This window comes from Lissotriton helveticus, chromosome 10 (genome assembly GCF_964261635.1).
Source record: "Lissotriton helveticus chromosome 10, aLisHel1.1, whole genome shotgun sequence".
NCBI classification, from domain to species: Eukaryota; Metazoa; Chordata; class Amphibia; order Caudata; family Salamandridae; genus Lissotriton; species Lissotriton helveticus.
Window position 1 is genome coordinate 268,240,155 of NC_136071.1, and position 18,493 is coordinate 268,258,647.

Genomic DNA, 18,493 nt, shown 5'->3' on the forward strand with positions numbered 1-18,493 from the left:
GGTACCCCTTCCTGCCACACAGAAGTTGCAAAACAGCATTTTTTGAAATGATTGTTTATGTGTAGGAGGGGGGGCCTCCTACTTATAAACAATCATACGTAATTTGCTGTTTTAATGCATGAAAACAGCAAAAACGAGGAGCAATAAAGCATTTCTCCTTGTTTCGCTGGTCTTAATTTGGCGCCGCCTCCTATTCACCCTGCTTTTATAAATACGAGGCAGTGTCAAAATCAATGGGTGTTGCAGTGGAACACCCACTGCAACACCCGTCGCCCTCCCCTTTCACGCTAAATACAGCATGAAAGGGTGCCTTATTTATAAGTCAGCCGTAGGCCACGATAAGTGGCTTATTGCTGCCTTGTAGATAAAGCAAGGTCCCTATCACCATCACAAAGTCACTGAAAGTGACGTTGTGGTGGCGATAGTGGCATGTAAATATGCCTCTTTGTTTTTACATGTACTGTTAATGTTAACCCATTAGCAGTGATATGTTGGCATTTGCATCAGAAAGGCTACTTCTGCATTCTCACCTGCTAGGCAGTGAACCTGTGATTTCTTATAAGATATAAAAGCAGAAAGCCAGTAACTACATTTTATTTTCCTTTTCACAGCTCTGCACTTTGGCATCATGACATCAGATGCAATAATTGTTTTCCACCAGCAGCCTGTTGCATTGTGGGGCTTGTATTTTTGCTTTTAACAGTTTCATCACAGGCTCAAATCCCCAGCATACAAAGTGTTGTTGACTAAAATGCCCAAACTGGTAGGAGCTGTTCAATATGGCATTGAGCAACTTGTCAGCTAATTTTTCAAATTTTACAAAGTCATCTTCGTTTTAAAAACTGCTTGTTTCATGGGTAAAACCAAAAGTAAGCTCTGCTCACATATTTTAGAAGGCCCCCCTCTCTTACTTATATCATGGATTAAAACAAAGCAATGGCAATGTTCTTTCTTAGTGGAACGTTGAATACCTAGCTACACTGCACAGTAAAGGTATAACATGGACGCCAGCAGCGCAACCTTTCCTAATGCAAATAATAGGTTAAGGACAGTAGCAGAAGTAAAATCACACAATTCACTCACACACACAACACAGGTACAACATAGGTAACTAATACACTAAAGAATGAGGAACGGTGCCAAAGGACTGTTGTAGGATTTCCATGACAGACGAAAACGTAGATGAAGTGCAAAGCTCCTGTAAGAAATAGACCAATTTCTTATAGAATTACCAGACTTTCATGTGCTTATATAGAACAGTAAACACTATCCTACCTAGTGTAGTATGTTTTATTAGTGGGTTTCATATCTTGCACTGGGAGGCATTTAAGAGTACTGCTGTTCACTGATTATACAATCTCCGAGTTATAGGTTTTCTAACTTGGGCCGATAGGGCAAAGGTAGTGAGGTAATGATGGTTTGGTTCTATAGTGCTCCATGGCCCTGTCTGTGTTGTATCCTGTTTGAAAAAAGCCCTGCTGTTGAGGCTGAAGAGAACAGCTCTTAGCTCAGCCTGAATCTCTTACCTTGCTGCAAGTGTCTCTGACTTTCATTTTATTTACAGCTGAAGTACACACTTTTACATAATATGTATATTTTTGGTTGTTTCACTTTGGAAATTTAGATTATATCACTGTACCGAAAGGCTTTTATTAGAATTACTGAATCACACCCTTTCTACTTTTTAATAATGACTCAAGAGGCAAGTCTGTTGTCTTGTTTCTCCCATACAAGCCTTTTTCTTTTTATTAATTGATGGAGCAACATTATGGCATATTAAACCAAACATACGAGATTGTTGTACAGTGTGTATCCTGAACCGAATGATTTGAAGGTGTCCTCTGACTTGATCATGGAAAAGGAGGCACAGTGAAGAAAAGCAATTGCCACGGTCACAGTGTTTGGAAATTCTTGGAAGCCTGAATTCAAACAAGTTTCCTGATTAGAAATTGTGCAATTTAGATCTTGAACCGGTATGCGTGTTTTTCCCATTCTGTTCTGATAACAATATTATTGGTCACTCAAGCTGCAAGTCAGTTGTCTTGTGCTGCCTTTACAAGCCCTTTATTGTTGTTAAAGATGGAGTAATTTTATGGTGTACTGAACAATACATAAGAGATGTTTTTATAGCGTGCAGATCCTGAATTAAATATTATCTTAAGGTGCTCTCAAATAAGATGATCACAGAAAAGGAGGCAGAGGGAAGACAAGTCAGGTTTACACAGTTTGGTAAAGCTGGGAAGCTGCGATTGAAACCAGGCTCTGTGGGTCAGGGCCCTATGACTAGTTTTTGCCCTGGTCCAAATAAAGCATCAGACTAGCCTGACTGAGCATGTTATGCAAGTGCATTCAAACACTCTTATAAATATAAAATCTACAACTTGGGCAGGCACAGTGCTAGTTTTCAAACTTCAGAGGACATGTATAGCTAGGGTAGCATCAGCACAAGTGTTTCTCATCACAGGTACAAATTGGGCAGCAGCAGTGCAAGCCTTGCTTCCTCACAGAAGAGCGACAGTATGCCAGTAGCAAACTAAGCTTCCCTCTCTCACTGAAGGCAATACATGCAATCTTCCACTTCAGGTTGGACAGATCTCGAAGAGCAGACTAGTACTAGCTTTCACCCCTCACTGAACATGAATGTTTAAGACATGAGTGACATGTAGGTTACAGACAGAGCTCTGAAGTGGGTGCTTAAGTCACTGATTTGAATGGGAAACATCCTTTACAACGGAACCGCTACAACGCGGTACCGTTACGATGCAGTCTTAACAACGAAAGTCGTTACAACAACTTTCGCTGGAGGGCGCTCTAGGATAGGGGATAGTTTAATTTACTATCCAACACCTTCCCTACTATCCACGGGGACTGGTGTTGGAATAGTAAATTAAACTATTCACTATCAACGCCCCCCCAACGCAAGTCGTTGTAACGACTTGCGTTGTTAAAACTGCGTCGTAAAGGGACGCGTTGTAACGGTACGCGTTGTACCGTCATACATCCGATTTGAATGTATAAGTGGAATAAGTGAGTTCTAACACCATTCTCTATTATATGATATATCAAGACGGAATTCAGAAAAAACTGCTGTTGTCACTTGATTCCTTGATGCCCATGTATTGAGAATTAGCCCATCACCAAGTAATTGTCATTTAGATCAGCCTCACCACAGCGTACCTTTTCTATAGACAGGCAGGCAGGTGCCAAGCTCTTTAAAAAGGTTTAAAAAGCAAGCACACCAAGCACTGTGCAATCCCAGACTCTAAGTGGGTGCTACACCTGTTCAAAATGTTGTTGACTTCCTGTGCCCCTGACGTCCTGCATCCTTATGTTGATGATTGTTGTGGGAGTCGGAAGAGGAGAGGCATGCACAGCTCAATGACCGAGACAATCTAGTGAATAGAAAGTAAAACAATAAAACACAATTTCTTACATATACCACCCTACTATTCTACTGTAGAAACATAGATTTACTTATTTCCAGTTTGCTGGATTCTAGTACTAAATAAGGACGTCTAAGGTGCGAAAACCAACTTTTACTGGTGTGTCCCTAAATGCCAGTGTTGTACCAAAACACCCTAGGCATTTGAGGGGTTTTCTGGACATCTAGATATAGTGTGATTTCAATTTTATGATATTCTGCTGCACCTACGTAGTTGAGGGAATGTTCCATGTCTAACATGAACATTGTCAGATGGTCCCACTGCATCAAGTCTAGGAATAATGACTTTTATTTTAGCATTATTTGTTTGTCATCTTGAATTTGAAATCCTTATTATTGCTCGAAGATGACTCCATCTATGATGATCTGTCTGGAAAGCTACTTGAGCTAGCTGAGCAACTTAAACCGTCTTTCTTGTCCACGATTGCTCATGTGAGGAGAAATAATGATCTTGCTTTTAGATCTGCTTGGGGCTTTGTTTATGGTGCTCTGTTGAATATGCTTAGTTGTTTTAATCTTGCACAGTCTGCAATCATGCCTCATTGTGGTGCACATAACTTCATGAGGATATGGAACTTTGTATCAATTGCGTGCTCTTATTACTTAGTAGGGGCATGTTTTTTTCTATTTGGCTTTCTTTAATTCTCCTCTCATCCAAGGTCATCGATCTTGTTTCTTGTCATTTCCTTTCTCTGAGTGATAAGGGAGGCAAAAGGCTTATAGTCTGTTTTCCCTATCTAAATTTCATTGGCTTAGAATTCAGCCTGATTATTGATTTCAGACATTCCTCACATACCATTTTTCCTTGCAGATTGTGGTGCGAGAATTGAAACTGAGTTCCTTCGGTGATGTGGAGTCTGAAGGCCTCATGATCAGTCATTGAATGGAACTGGCGGTAGCTGTACCAGTCACTTGAGTCATGAAACAGTCATTCAAGGTCTTGAATGCTTGCTAGTATCAATGCATATTTCTTATAGTCTGCAGTTTTTTTTCAGAAAGTTTGCATTGAAAGCTGCTCTCAGTCCCTGATAAGCCTTTATTATGTTTTGAAATACAGCCCTTGACGATTTTGCACATCTTTTCCAGACCAGCTTTCCATTGTGAGCAACATCTGTGTTACGTCTTTTTTCACAAAGGATTCTATGAAGTTGACAAACCCAACTAGCTATACTCGCCACTTGGAACCTAGGGTGTTCCCTAAGGTTATGATTTTTGGTACATGCGGATATATCAATCAATCAAAATGAGCTTTATTCGAAATCACAAGGTGAATCATAAAAGCTACAAAAATACATCCATGAAAATAACTTTAAATAGCCAATGTACGAGTTTAAAACAAAGTACAAAAAGTTACTCTATATAAAAACATGAATATTAAAAAGACTGTCATCACTGCCTAATCCCTTGGGGGCGTGGCTTGGCCGCTGCTGGGAATGGACGCGTGAGCCCGAGCTCCGTCACGGCCTTCCCGTTTATCCTGGAAAACATCCCCTTGCTGGCCTCGCTGGCTGGGGCGTGACCACATCCCTGCCCTCGCACTGTCAGGCTCTCCTTGGGGCAGCGGAGCGGTCCCGGCGGCAGCACAGGGACGCGCTGGACCTGAGCTCTCCAGCACTGCGCCGGCCATTTTGTGCGGCCTGGGTGTTCGGCTGCATCCCCGGCCTCGGCTGAGTGGGTGGCCGACCTGAGGTGCGAGCTGCCCGGCCGCCGACCACCACGAGGGTCGGGTCGGTAACATCGCGACCGGAGCCCCGGCGGCGGAGGACGGTCTGCCCAGCGGGAGCGCTGGGGCATGGACAGCTAGCGGGGCCCATGTAGAGAGTGGCCAGGCCGGCACGGGCGGCAGCAGGAGCTTCTTGGACCCAGGCCCAGGGGAACCCAGCTCAACTCCGGGAGACGATGACCGGCGGAAGGTGCCTTGCTGACCCTGCCGCTTCCCCCTGTCTGACCAACGCGGACCTTTGGCAGTGAGAGCCTCGAGGGGATGGCGCGGGGAGGGCCCACCCGAGGTACTTGGGGCCAGGGGGACTCTGCTGGGAGCTATCGAAGTGGGCACTACTAGCCTGATGAGACTTCTGGCTGGGCAGTGAGGTCCAACCCCCCGGGAATGGTGCTGGTCTGACGCGCAGTGGCGCTGACCCCCTCTGGCTGAGATTGGGACCCACTGCGTCAGGAGGGCACACGCATTGCCAGCTAGCGGACTCCCTGCTGTGGGGTGTTGGGTCCGGACCCCCTGCGCTGTAGAGAGCGCGCCACGGAAGGTGTCCCTAGGGCTGGGGGCCCGCCGACGCGACTTGCGCCCTCGACGGAATAGTTTTGAGGGGACGCCCTGCGCCTGCGGCCGGCTACCACCATGGGGAGACGCCACAAGCCCCCGACGGATGTTGAGGAGGGAACGGCATGCAGCCAAGGCTCTACAGTGGACGAAAGCTCGAAGCCGGGCCTACCGCAGGATCAATTGGAACAGATTTTGCAGGCCATCGCTGACACCAGGGAAACGTTGCGCCAGGACATCGGACAGGTGTCCACGAGCCTGGGGCTCCTGCGGGCGTACCACGGCAAACTGGCGGACCGGGTCAAGCAAGCGGAGATCCGAGTTGACGCACTGGAACCAACGACCAGGGCGACTGAGGCTGCGCTGGGGGAGCTGCAGCACAGGGTGCACCTACTGGAGCAGAGGGCAGAGGATGCGGAGGGGCACAACCGCCGCAACAATATACGCGTGGTTGGCCTGCCCGAAAAAATTGAAGGGGCGGACATGCTGAGCTATCTGGAGCTGAGCTATCTGGAGTCCTGGCGGTGAGACGTGGTGGCTCCGGAGGGTCTGACCCCGTTCTACACTTTAGAGCGCGCTCACCGGGTGCCGGCTCGGCCTCCGGCTGAGGGCCGGCCTCCACGACCAGCTGCACTACAAGGACCGTGACTTTATCCTACAGAGGGCGAGGGCACTGGGGCCCTACCGGGTGGACAACGCTCAGGTCTCCATCTACCCGGATTACTATTTTGAGGTACAGAGGCAGTGCTCCACCTTTCTGGCAGTCAAGAGAGCACTACGAGAGGAGGGGGTCCGCTACTCTCTTTTATTTCCAGCCCGCCTGCGGATCATGATGGATGGTAAATCCTCCTTCTACAATTCCCCGGACAAAGTTTGGGACTGGCTGGAGCTATACAGGGCTGGCGCGGATGATCGTCCTGCATCTGGGGAGCAGCGGAGGATGGCGCAGAGGTCCAGGCGGACCAGGAGACCCAGGAGGCGACCACCGAAGGCTGGGACACCTTCTGTCTCGCAGACCAAGCTGGAGCGCAAGGAGGCCCTTCGGGCGGTCTCTACTATTTCCCAGGCGGTGGCATCGACATCTGCAGTGGAGACGGGCTCCCGGGAGGGCTCTGAGGAAGCGGTGTCGGAGGACTCGGGTGCTGGTGGTTCTGGGCCACCTCATGTCACGCCTGGGACTGCTGATGGCTTATTGGACGAATGATCCTCTGGACCCGCCGTGCTGGTATTGTATTTGCAGCCAGACGCCTGTTTGGGCTTGGGGCGGAGAGATGTGGCTTGGGTGAGCGGAGAGATGTGTTGTTGCGGAGGGACTGCCTTCCGCTGTTAGTGATTTCTACCTCTGCAGGGTTGGGGATGTGGGGCAACTGGGGCGCATTGGGGAGGGCCGGCCAGGTGGCATGGGTAGCTCGCGGCCTGGTGGACGTAGCGACAGGCCGCCCCCCTATCTCACACTTATTGTGGGACTCTGGTAGTTACCGGAGACAGTTGTACTTGGGCTATTGACTTTTGGATGGGTCTCTGGTGTTTGGGGCCTATTCTGGGGATGGGTGGGACGCGGGATTGTTGGGTGGTTTTACAGAGCTGGTTTTGGGGTGTTGTTAGTGTGCCTGGACTTTTATCTTTCATCGGGACTGAACTTGTTGCTATGAATGGGGACCCTACCTGAACTAAAGTGTGTGACCTGGAATGTGCGGGGACTGAACTCAATGCTGAAACGCCACAAAGTGCATGCTTATCTTGTTCGTAGGGGGATTCAAATAGCCTTTTTGCAGGAAACGCATATTGACCAGTCGGGGGGGCGGGTTTTACAGCGCAGATGGCGGGGACAGCTGTTCTACACGGTCTACTCAGCTTTTGCGAGGGGGGTTTTGATCTGGGTGCGGGCGGGGGTCCCCTTCCAACCATTGCAGACAATGCTCGACCCAGAAGGGAGGTTTGTAGCTGTACAGGGCCGCCTGGATGGGAGGGACGTGACACTTTGCAGCATCTACGCCCCAAATGTGGACCAACCTGCCTTTTTTGCACGACTTTCGGGGAAACTGGCGACAGTGCTAGCCAACACGGTCCTAATGGGGGGGGGACTTTAATTCTGTACTAGATGTGGAACTGGATAGGTCTCACCCTCCTCTGGCGCAGGCGGCAGCGCACAGGCTAGCGAAGAGTAGGGGAGGGTGGCAGAGTGGCTGGGGCCTGGTTGATGCATGGCGAACCCAACACCCGACTGAGAAGGATTTTTCATTCTATTCCCCCCCACACGCGCTTTATGTTCGCCTTGACAGCATTCTGTGCTCGCCGGATGTTCAGAGCTTGGTCCGCCACAGTGAATACTTGGCTAAAACAATTTCTGACCATAACCCTTGCCTGGTAGTGGTCCAATGGCTGCGGCAACGCCAGGCTATACCGACGTGGCGGTTGAACCCGCTGGCGTTGGAGGATGCGGCGTTTAAGGCCGAGGTGGGCAATCGGGTGGAAGGCTACTTTGATGCTAATGAGAACACAGCTTCCAGTAGGGCATTGGAATGGGACGCCTTTAAGGCGGTGATTCGGGGAGTCTGTATATCGGCTACCGCGGAAGTCCGCAGGACTCTCCTGCAGGTAATTACGCGGAGCGAGGATCGTTTACGCGAGGAGGAGCGGCGTCACCACGTGACCCCTGACGCTCGTGAGGCGGTTTCGGCGGCGCGGGAGGAAGTGGCGACGGTGACGGAGAAGCTGCGCTGCTTCGATTATAAAGAGTTCCTAGTTCGGGCTCATGCCAAACGCGACAAGGTGGGCTCACTCCTGGCCTGGCTGGCCGCTCCGGGGACCCGCGGCACCCCGATTGTGGCTCTGACCACTCCGGAAGGGAACGAGGTTTACACTCAGTCGGAGATCAATGGCCAATTTTTGACATACTACGAGCGCCTATATAGGAGCGATATGCCATGTGTGCCAGAGGAGCTGGATGGGTTTCTCCAGATGGCGCAGCTTCCCCGGCTTGATTCTGAACACGTGGATTGCTTGGGGCGGGGACGTCTCTGAGGGAGAAATTCGAGTGGCCATTAGACACATGGCTCGTCGCAGGACCCCTGGCACGGATGGGCTACCGATCGAATTTTATGCAACCTACGCGGATATATTGGTACCGCGATTGCTGACGGTTTACCGAGAGGCCTGGGAAACCGGGGTCCTGCCTGCAACTATTCGAGAGGCCTTGGTGATCCCCTTACTGAAGCGGGGCGGCGATGCTAACTCACGCTCGGCCTACCGTCCACTATCCATGCTTACGACGGACTATAAGATCCTGAGCAAGGTTCTTGCGATGCGGCTTCTGGCCCACATTCGCGCTTTGGTGCATTCAGACCAAGCTGGCTTTATTCCCCAGCTCACCACCGCCACCTGTGTGTGTCGGCTGCTTCGGGTTATGGGGGGCAGTGCTGCTGGTTTCCCGGGTGCCGCTATCCCGTCGACCGACATTGAGAAAGCGTTCGACAGTGTTGAGTGGCCGTACCTACTTCGAGTGCTGGAGACCTTCGGATTGGGCGAGCGGTTTGTGAAGTGGACCGCCTTGCTTTATGCCACAGCCACAGCCCGAGTCAAGACCGGGGCTACCATCTCAACCCCGTACAGAGTGGGGCGGGGGACCCGGCAGGGATGTTACCTATCCCCCCTACTATTTGCGCTAGCCATAGAGCCCCTAGCTGCTCACGCCCGTATGGGCCAAGCGTATGAGGGCCTTCAGCTGAGCGGCGACACCCACTACATATCCCTCTATGCCGACGATTGCCTACTGTTTTTGGCAGACACGGACGTTGCCTTGCGCGGAGCTAGGCGCCTGCTGTCGGATTTTGGCCGATTATCAGGACTGAGGGTCAATTGGGGGAAGTCCTGCCTCTTCCCGTTGGTATCGGGAGCAGACGACTCCCAGCTGGAGGGTGAGCTGCGATGGGAATATCATTGCCTCCCTTATCTAGGTACGCACATATACCGATCACCGTTGGACCTCCTGGAGGGTAACATTGAAAGAGCGATCCGGAGCCTGCGTGGCTGCATGGGATTCTGGCGGACGCTCCCGTTGTCGGTCGCGGGGCGAGTGGCGTTACTAAAGATGGTGGTGCTACCCCTTCTATTGTATCTGTTTCGCACGCTGCCGGTCTGGATCCCGACATCGGTTTTCACCAGACTTCGCTCCTTAATTACCGGGTTCATTTGGGGAACGGGCAGGAGGCGAGTTGCGTTGGCCACGTTGATGCGCCCCAGATCGGACGGGGGACTAGCAGCCCCTGATTTTGAATGGTACTATCTGGCGGCACAGCTGCAATGGCTTACCCAAGCAGTGGCTTTAGAATTTCGAGGGCCAGAGGGGGCCGCAGGCGGAGTCCTCCCGAGATACATCATCTCATTTATAATTTTGGGCCAGAAATTGGACCTTTCCCAGCTTACAGGGGAGGAGCGGACGATTCGAAACTGCTGGCTACGATGCCATAGGCGGTCCGGCGTCACTCGCCCATATGCCCCCGAGATCCCACTAGGGATGTGCACCGCCTTCCCGCATGGGGGAGATTGGTCTGCGCTGGCGACCTGGGAGGAACTGGGCCTGCAAATGCTCGGTGATTTGTTCAAGGAGGGATCGCTGCTCTTGTTTCAAGAGCTGCACGACGCTTACGGCCTCCCGAGGGGGGACTATCTGTTGCACGCCTCGCTGGTGGCCGGTATCCGGAACCATTGGCAGAAGGGCCTTTCTGAGCCACCGACGTCTGAATGCTGCCAATATGTGGTCATGGCGGCTGGCACCTACAAGGCCCTCACCTGCCTCTATCGGAGACTGTCGACTGAAACGTTGCAACCCCTGGACGGGCTGAGAGCCAAATGGGAAGGGGATATTGGGCGACCGATCCCTGAGTCGACGTGGCCGCAGCTTTTGCGGCGGGCATGGAAGGGCACTAGGAATGCCAGGTTCCAGCTGGTCCAGTTTTTCTCCCTTCACCGAGCTTACTTGACACCAGCTAAGATCTCGCAATATTTCGAGGGTGCATCTTCACTGTGCCCTAGATGTGGGGTGGAGGACGCGGATTTTGCCCACATGTTATGGTCTTGTGCGATGTTCACTGATTACTGGGAGGCGGTGGTGGCCTGCCTGAATGCTGTCACGGATCGGCAAATTGAAGTGGATATGGGCGTTTGCTTATTGTTGTGGTTCCCTCACACCCCCCGCACTCGCATTACCAGCAAATTTTATGACTTGGGCCTGATACTGGCCAAACGGGAGATCACCATGCATTGGAAGTCTAGCCGGGGCCCTAGTTACTCGCGATGGAGGTCCATGCTGGAGCGGTGGGCGAAGGCAGAGAGCGCATTGCGGCTACAACAGGCCAGGCGACTAGATAGTGACAGGGCGTTAGAGACGGCCAGAGCGTGGGAGGCCCTAGTGACCGCGCTACAATTGCCTGAGAGTGACCAAAGTGTGGATGGCGAAATAGCGACACCATAGGGTGGCTCTGCTGAGAGGTTCCCCATTCCCGGTGCAGTGCATTGTTGTAACAAGTAACAACGGAGATTCAAGGAGTTCAGGATTCCCCATTGGTATGCACTGCCTACCTCCTCCCCCTGACTGGTTCGAGGAGGTGACTGGCTGTTGATTATTAGCTGATGAGAGAGGAGACGCCGGCGCACTGACCAGGGGGGTGGGATCCAGGGAGGGAAAGGTTTACGGGATTGTTATCATAAAAGGCGTCTGGTCAAGAGAGGTACTGTTATCCTGTACTATCGGATATTAATGTGTACATTAATCATTGTATTGAAATGTTTTGACCTGCCATGCCAATAAAAATTGTTTCTACAAAAATAAAATCACTGCCTAATCCCTTAATTATTATTTACAACTGCTTCCTGTAATTAATAATGGCCAGCAAAAATCGTGACATTACTGCACATATGTTTAAGTTTTGTAGCATTTGCAAGGCGGCATTGTGTAAAACCCAGCTGTAATAAAAAGGGTTTAATGAGTTTCTTTCTCAGCCCTGAAAAATGTTTACAGAAAAGCACAGTATGCATGGTATTCTGTGGTGACGTATCATCACACAGGCAATTCCCCAGGTCAGGTGACCAGTTGTTAGTGGTAGGAAAACTAATTAAACGGTGGAAACTATCCAACCGAAAATGGGTCAACACGAACCTGTGGCGCGGATTATACACATTGGCTAGATATGGTTGCATATAGGAACTAGTCAAGATCATTTGATTCCTCAACATAGTGGGTTTACAGATTTCAGAAGCTAATCTGATTTTCGCCAGTAATGAGATGCATTTCAGTTTCAAGGCTTTTCTTTGAACATTTGCCAGACTCTTGGGGAGATTGTAATATTCGGGATGGCCAATGTCTGTCAGAAAATTGTACACAAATTTGAGCCATGGGATGTTAAGGGCATGTGAGGATTTTCGACAATCAGCAATTATGGCTCGATTGAGAATTGTATGTTCAGATGACCATATTTTGTACCATAATAGCACTGGCTGGGTCCTGATCAGATCTGCTATGTTAGGGGCACCTAGTTCAGAGTGACACACATAGGTTGGGCTACTTTTCGAAAGAGAAAGGGAAAGAGACCTAAAAAAACATTTTCTTCAAGCTGGAGTATATCAATCTTTCCATGCCCCCATAGCTCAGCCCCATACGTAGCAGTGGATCTACATTTTGCCTTATAAATTGTCATCAATTCCTTTGGATGTTTAATGCCAAGCTGTCTTGCAAAACTTAATAGAGCCATTGTCGTTTTCATCAAGAGGAGTCGCCTTGATTTAATCGTCCCTTGCCAATACCCCGATTGGTTGAAGACAATGCCCAGATATGAAAATGACTATGAACTGAATTGTGGAACCATCAATAAGGATGTCACGACAGCGAGTGGACTTCTTTCCGATCTTCATGGTGAAGTTTTTGCTAATATAAATTTTTAGCCCAATGTTTTGCATGAACTGGGCAAACTCATCAACTAGACGCTGCAAGGCAATAGGAGCCAAAAAGGGGGGTGGTGATGGACAGAGTATCTGAATTAAGCAGAACACTCCTACCCAGTCAAAAGATCAGGGCTTGATCCATCACTGCCCTGTTCCCATGATGCACTGGGCCAGGGACAGACTAATTTGCATATAGCCAGGTTCTGAGCTGGGATGGGGCAGTGAGATAAATAACGGTGATGGATCAAGCCCTGATCTTTGGACTGGGTAAGAGTGGTCTGCTTAATTCAGACACTCTGTTCATCACCACCCCCTTTTCTGAATCGTTTTTGGCCACTACAGGTGTGGCAGGGTATACTCAGACATGAGTCCCTTTCTCACTGCTCCATCAGGATTCAAGCAAGCCGGGCCGAAGAGGCTGAAATGCCAGAAACCGGTCCCCGGTAGCTTGTCTCCTTTCTGGTGAAGAATTGGCTTGGTAGTTTGGTCTGCCCGGTTCCCATGATGCACTGGGCCAGGGACAGACTAATTTGCATATAGCCAGGCTCTGAGCTGGGATGGGGCAGTGAGATAAATAACGGTGATGGATCAAGCCCTGATCTTTGGACTGGGTAAGAGTGGTCTGCTTAATTCAGACACTCTGTTCATCACCACCCCCTTTTCTGAATCGTTTTTGGCCACTACAGGTGTGGCAGGGTATACTCAGACATGAGTCCCTTTCTCACTGCTCCATCAGGATTCAAGCAAGCCGGGCCGAAGAGGCTGAAATGCCAGAAACCGGTCCCCGGTAGCTTGTCTCCTTTCTGGTGAAGAATTGGCTTGGTAGTTTGGTCTGCCCTGTTCCCATGATGCACTGGGCCAGGGACAGACTAATTTACATATAGCCAGGTTCTGAGCTGGGATGGGGCAGTGAGATAAATAACGGTGATGGATCAAGCCCTGATCTTTGGACTGGGTAAGAGTGGTCTGCTTAATTCAGACACTCTGTTCATCACCACCCCCTTTTCTGAATCGTTTTTGGCCACTACAGGTGTGGCAGGGTATACTCAGACATGAGTCCCTTTCTCACTGCTCCATCAGGATTCAAGCAAGCCGGGCAGAAGAGGCTGAAATGCCAGAAACCGGTCCCCGGTAGCTTGTCTCCTTTCTGGTGAAGAATTGGCTTGGTAGTTTGGTCTGCCCTGTTCCCATGATGCACTGGGCCAGGGACAGACTAATTTGCATATAGCCAGGCTCTGAGCTGGGATGGGGCAGTGAGATAAATAACGGTGATGGATCAAGCCCTGATCTTTGGACTGGGTAAGAGTGGTCTGCTTAATTCAGACACTCTGTTCATCACCACCCCCTTTTCTGAATCGTTTTTGGCCACTACAGGTGTGGCAGGGTATACTCAGACATGAGTCCCTTTCTCACTGCTCCATCAGGATTCAAGCAAGCCGGGCCGAGGAGGCTGAAATGCCAGAAACCGGTCCCCGGTAGCTTGTCTCCTTTCTGGTGAAGAATTGGCTTGGTAGTTTGGTCTGCCCTGTTCCCATGATGCACTGGGCCAGGGACAGACTAATTTGCATATAGCCAGGTTCTGAGCTGGGATGGGGCAGTGAGATAAATAACGGTGATGGATCAAGCCCTGATCTTTGGACTGGGTAAGAGTGGTCTGCTTAATTCAGACACTCTGTTCATCACCACCCCCTTTTCTGAATCGTTTTTGGCCACTACAGGTGTGGCAGGGTATACTCAGACATGAGTCCCTTTCTCACTGCTCCATCAGGATTCAAGCAAGCCGGGCCGAAGAGGCTGAAATGCCAGAAACCGGTCCCCGGTAGCTTGTCTCCTTTCTGGTGAAGAATTGGCTTGGTAGTTTGGTCTGCCCTGTTCCCATGATGCACTGGGCCAGGGACAGACTAATTTGCATATAGCCAGGTTCTGAGCTGGGATGGGGCAGTGAGATAAATAACGGTTGTAGGGAAGTCACAGACGCCACACAGGAGGTTAAAGTTGAAGACGGAGTTTATTGAGATGCTCTCGCCTTAAGTTTCAGGTCAGTAATGCCAGATCACAGATCACGGCATAACTGTAAACATACTACACGTTCAAACCATAACATCGTGTGTCAACAGCACGAGCTTGTCACGAGCAACCAGACACACCTGAACGCTCGTGACAGCTCGTGTAAACATATGTACATTCCCAACACAGGTGATGGATCAAGCCCTCATCTTTGGACTGGGTAAGAGTGGTCTGCTTAATTCAGACACTCTGTTCATCACCACCCCCTTTTCTGAATCGTTTTTGGCCACTACAGGTGTGGCAGGGTATACTCAGACATGAGTCCCTTTCTCACTGCTCCATCAGGATTCAAGCAAGCCGGGCCGAAGAGGCTGAAATGCCAGAAACCGGTTCCCGGTAGCTTGTCTCCTTTCTGGTGAAGAATTGGCTTGGTAGTTTGGTCTGCCCTGTTCCCATGATGCACTGGGCCAGGGACAGACTAATTTGCATATAGCCAGGTTCTGAGTTGGGATGGGGCAGTGAGATAAATAACGGTGATGGATCAAGCCCTGATCTTTGGACTGGGTAAGAGTGGTCTGCTTAATTCAGACACTCTGTTCATCACCACCCCCTTTTCTGAATCGTTTTTGGCCACTACAGGTGTGGCAGGGTATACTCAGACATGAGTCCCTTTCTCACTGCTCCATCAGGATTCAAGCAAGCCGGGCCGAAGAGGCTGAAATGCCAGAAACCGGTCCCCGGTAGCTTGTCTCCTTTCTGGTGAAGAATTGGCTTGGTAGTTTGGTCTGCCCTGTTCCCATGATGCACTGGGCCAGGGACAGACTAATTTGCATATAGCCAGGTTCTGAGCTGGGATGGGGCAGTGAGATAAATAACGGTGATGGATCAAGCCCTGATCTTTGGACTGGGTAAGAGTGGGCTGCTTAATTCAGACACTCTGTTCATCACCACCCCCTTTTCTGAATCGTTTTTGGCCACTACAGGTGTGGCAGGGTATACTCAGACATGAGTCCCTTTCTCACTGCTCCATCAGGATTCAAGCAAGCCGGGCCGAAGAGGCTGAAATGCCAGAAACCGGTCCCCGGTAGCTTGTCTCCTTTCTGGTGAAGAATTGGCTTGGTAGTTTGGTCTGCCCTGTTCCCATGATGCACTGGGCCAGGGACAGACTAATTTGCATATAGCCAGGTTCTGAGCTGGGATGGGGCAGTGAGATAAATAACGGTGATGGATCAAGCCCTGATCTTTGGACTGGGTAAGAGTGGTCTGCTTAATTCAGACACTCTGTTCATCACCACCCCCTTTTCTGAATTGTTTTTGGCCACTACAGGTGTGGCAGGGTATACTCAGACATGAGTCCCTTTCTCACTGCTCCATCAGGATTCAAGCAAGCCGGGCCGAAGAGGCTGAAATGCCAGAAACCGGTCCCCGGTAGCTTGTCTCCTTTCTGGTGAAGAATTGGCTTGGTAGTTTGGTCTGCCCTGTTCCCATGATGCACTGGGCCAGGGACAGACTAATTTGCATATAGCCAGGTTCTGAGCTGGGATGGAGCAGTGAGATAAATAACGGTGATGGATCAAGCCCTGATCTTTGGACTGGGTAAGAGTGGTCTGCTTAATTCAGACACTCTGTTCATCACCACCCCCTTTTCTGAATCGCAAGGCAATAGGAGTGCGGGCCATTAATACCCCGTCATCTGCATAAAAAAGAGCTGGTATTGGTCGATGTCCTACCTGGGGTAGGTCCGTACATTTGCTTGCCAATATATCGCCTAAGCTATTAATATAGAGATTGAACAGGAAGGGTACCATTACATATCCCTGGCGTACCACTCTTCCTATTTTAAATGGCTCATTACAGATGCCGTTAAGGCCATAACATACTCTACCTTGGGCTTAGAAATCTCTGAAGAAGTACACAATAGTGCAGCTCACGCCCATATTGTCCATGGTTGACCATAGCTTATCGTGCACTACTGAATCAAAAGCAGAAGATAAATCTGCAAAGACTAAAAACAAATTGCCACCTTTCAGATGCATGTACTTGCCAATTAATAAATCTAGATTAATGGCCTGCTCTACAGTTCCAAGCCCAGCCCTAAAACCATACTGTATGTCCAAGAGAATATTATTTGTTTTGGCCCAGTCCTGATGTGATGTATTCCTATAGGTTCTGTATAGATCCCCCTATTCCTGACCCTATTCTGGTTAACAAATTAACTAGCAGCCATCCCATGATGCAGAAACCGTTATCTGATTAAGCCAGACCACGGCACAGGAGCGCGTTATCTGATTAGGTCATAACGCTTGCCATCTAATTAGGCAAGCAATATTCCTCCAGCCCCTGATAAGGCATACGGAGTTCTCAAAACAAATCAAACCTATGACAACCTGGGAAAATCCCTGCGGCCATTGTTTTGATTTCTCAAAGAACTTCAGTAAAAGAATGTGCTAACGACCAGCTCGTATGACATCCTTATTGACGTATCTATGTCCATCCTTACGTCAATCTCGGCACCTTACAGGTATAAATATTACCGACATTGCCTTAAGCAAACACACGCGGTGGTGACGAGATCGGAGCAGCGAGACTTGCCGAAGCCCAGCAGAGAGCGAAGCCCACTGGCGCTGCCCCGCCTTCCTGACGCGCTGAGAACGAGACGCTGCCTTTCTCCTGCCGAGAAATCCAGCTCCGGCGCTTCCGAGCAGCCCTTGCAGGCAGCTTGGAATATCTAGACCACAGACGAGAGATACCATCCCTCAACCATCCTAGATCTCAGGTACAGAACTGAATAACCCCTTGCAGAGAATTCTTGAGTCAGTCACTTGGCAAAACAAACTTAACTCAAAACTGCTACTTTCTACTCCAGCCCACGTATTAGGCTTAGGTCAGGTACACCGGGGTAGGCGTGGTTAGAAGCACCAGTTGAGTACGATTAGTCGAATGTATATGTGTATGTATATATTGTATCCATTTTAAATAGCATATGGCTTAGAAACCATATCAATGCTTTTACAGTATTATTTTATACTTCTGCTTTTATTGTATGCACTTTACTTAACCATAAGTATTGCAATAATATCGATTCATTTCTCTTGTACGAGAAAAGAGACTGATCAATAAATAACATCTTTTATTGAACACGCCCGTCTCTTCCTTTTCTCTACAAACTGGTGAAACTAAGAATGCACGTACTGACTGAGTAAAATAAGTTGTCTTTTGTTTTCACACGACTCTAGAGATACACTCTTGATTAGGGGAGAGCAAAGTTGTCATGTTCTATGGTTGTCAGAAACTAAATCCCTTCTTGTCTATCCAGGGAGGTTCAACTCCTCCTTGCCTATTCGAGAAAGTTTCTAGTCAACCCTGAGCTAGCTGGCAAACCCAAAACTTTAAGTCTAATATCGACAGTAGAAGACCTAGTTAACGTCTGGTCTAGGTCTATACTATTGGAGGTATTATTCCAATGCGCAGAGCCTATTGGGATAATAGGAACTACACTACATGGCGCCCAACGTTTGGAAAGGCGATAAAACTAACGCAAGACTTTAGAGTAACTCAGTCGTGCTCTTTCACTCAGACCCTTTTTTCCCATAATACTCCAAAGACGTCTGGAGTGGGTGAGAGGTAAAATCTGCCAAACCTCGCAGGAGGGAACTCCTATGTATGGTTCTTGGTTCAATCAACGTTGAAGGATACACTGTTCCAAATATTGTGCATCTAATCTTTGTTTCCATAAGGAACCTGATCTGCAAACAAACAGAATAACCTTCCTGACAGTAAAATGTCAGAAAGTGATGATGAAAGAGAGAGAGTTAGATTAGCAGCTGAAC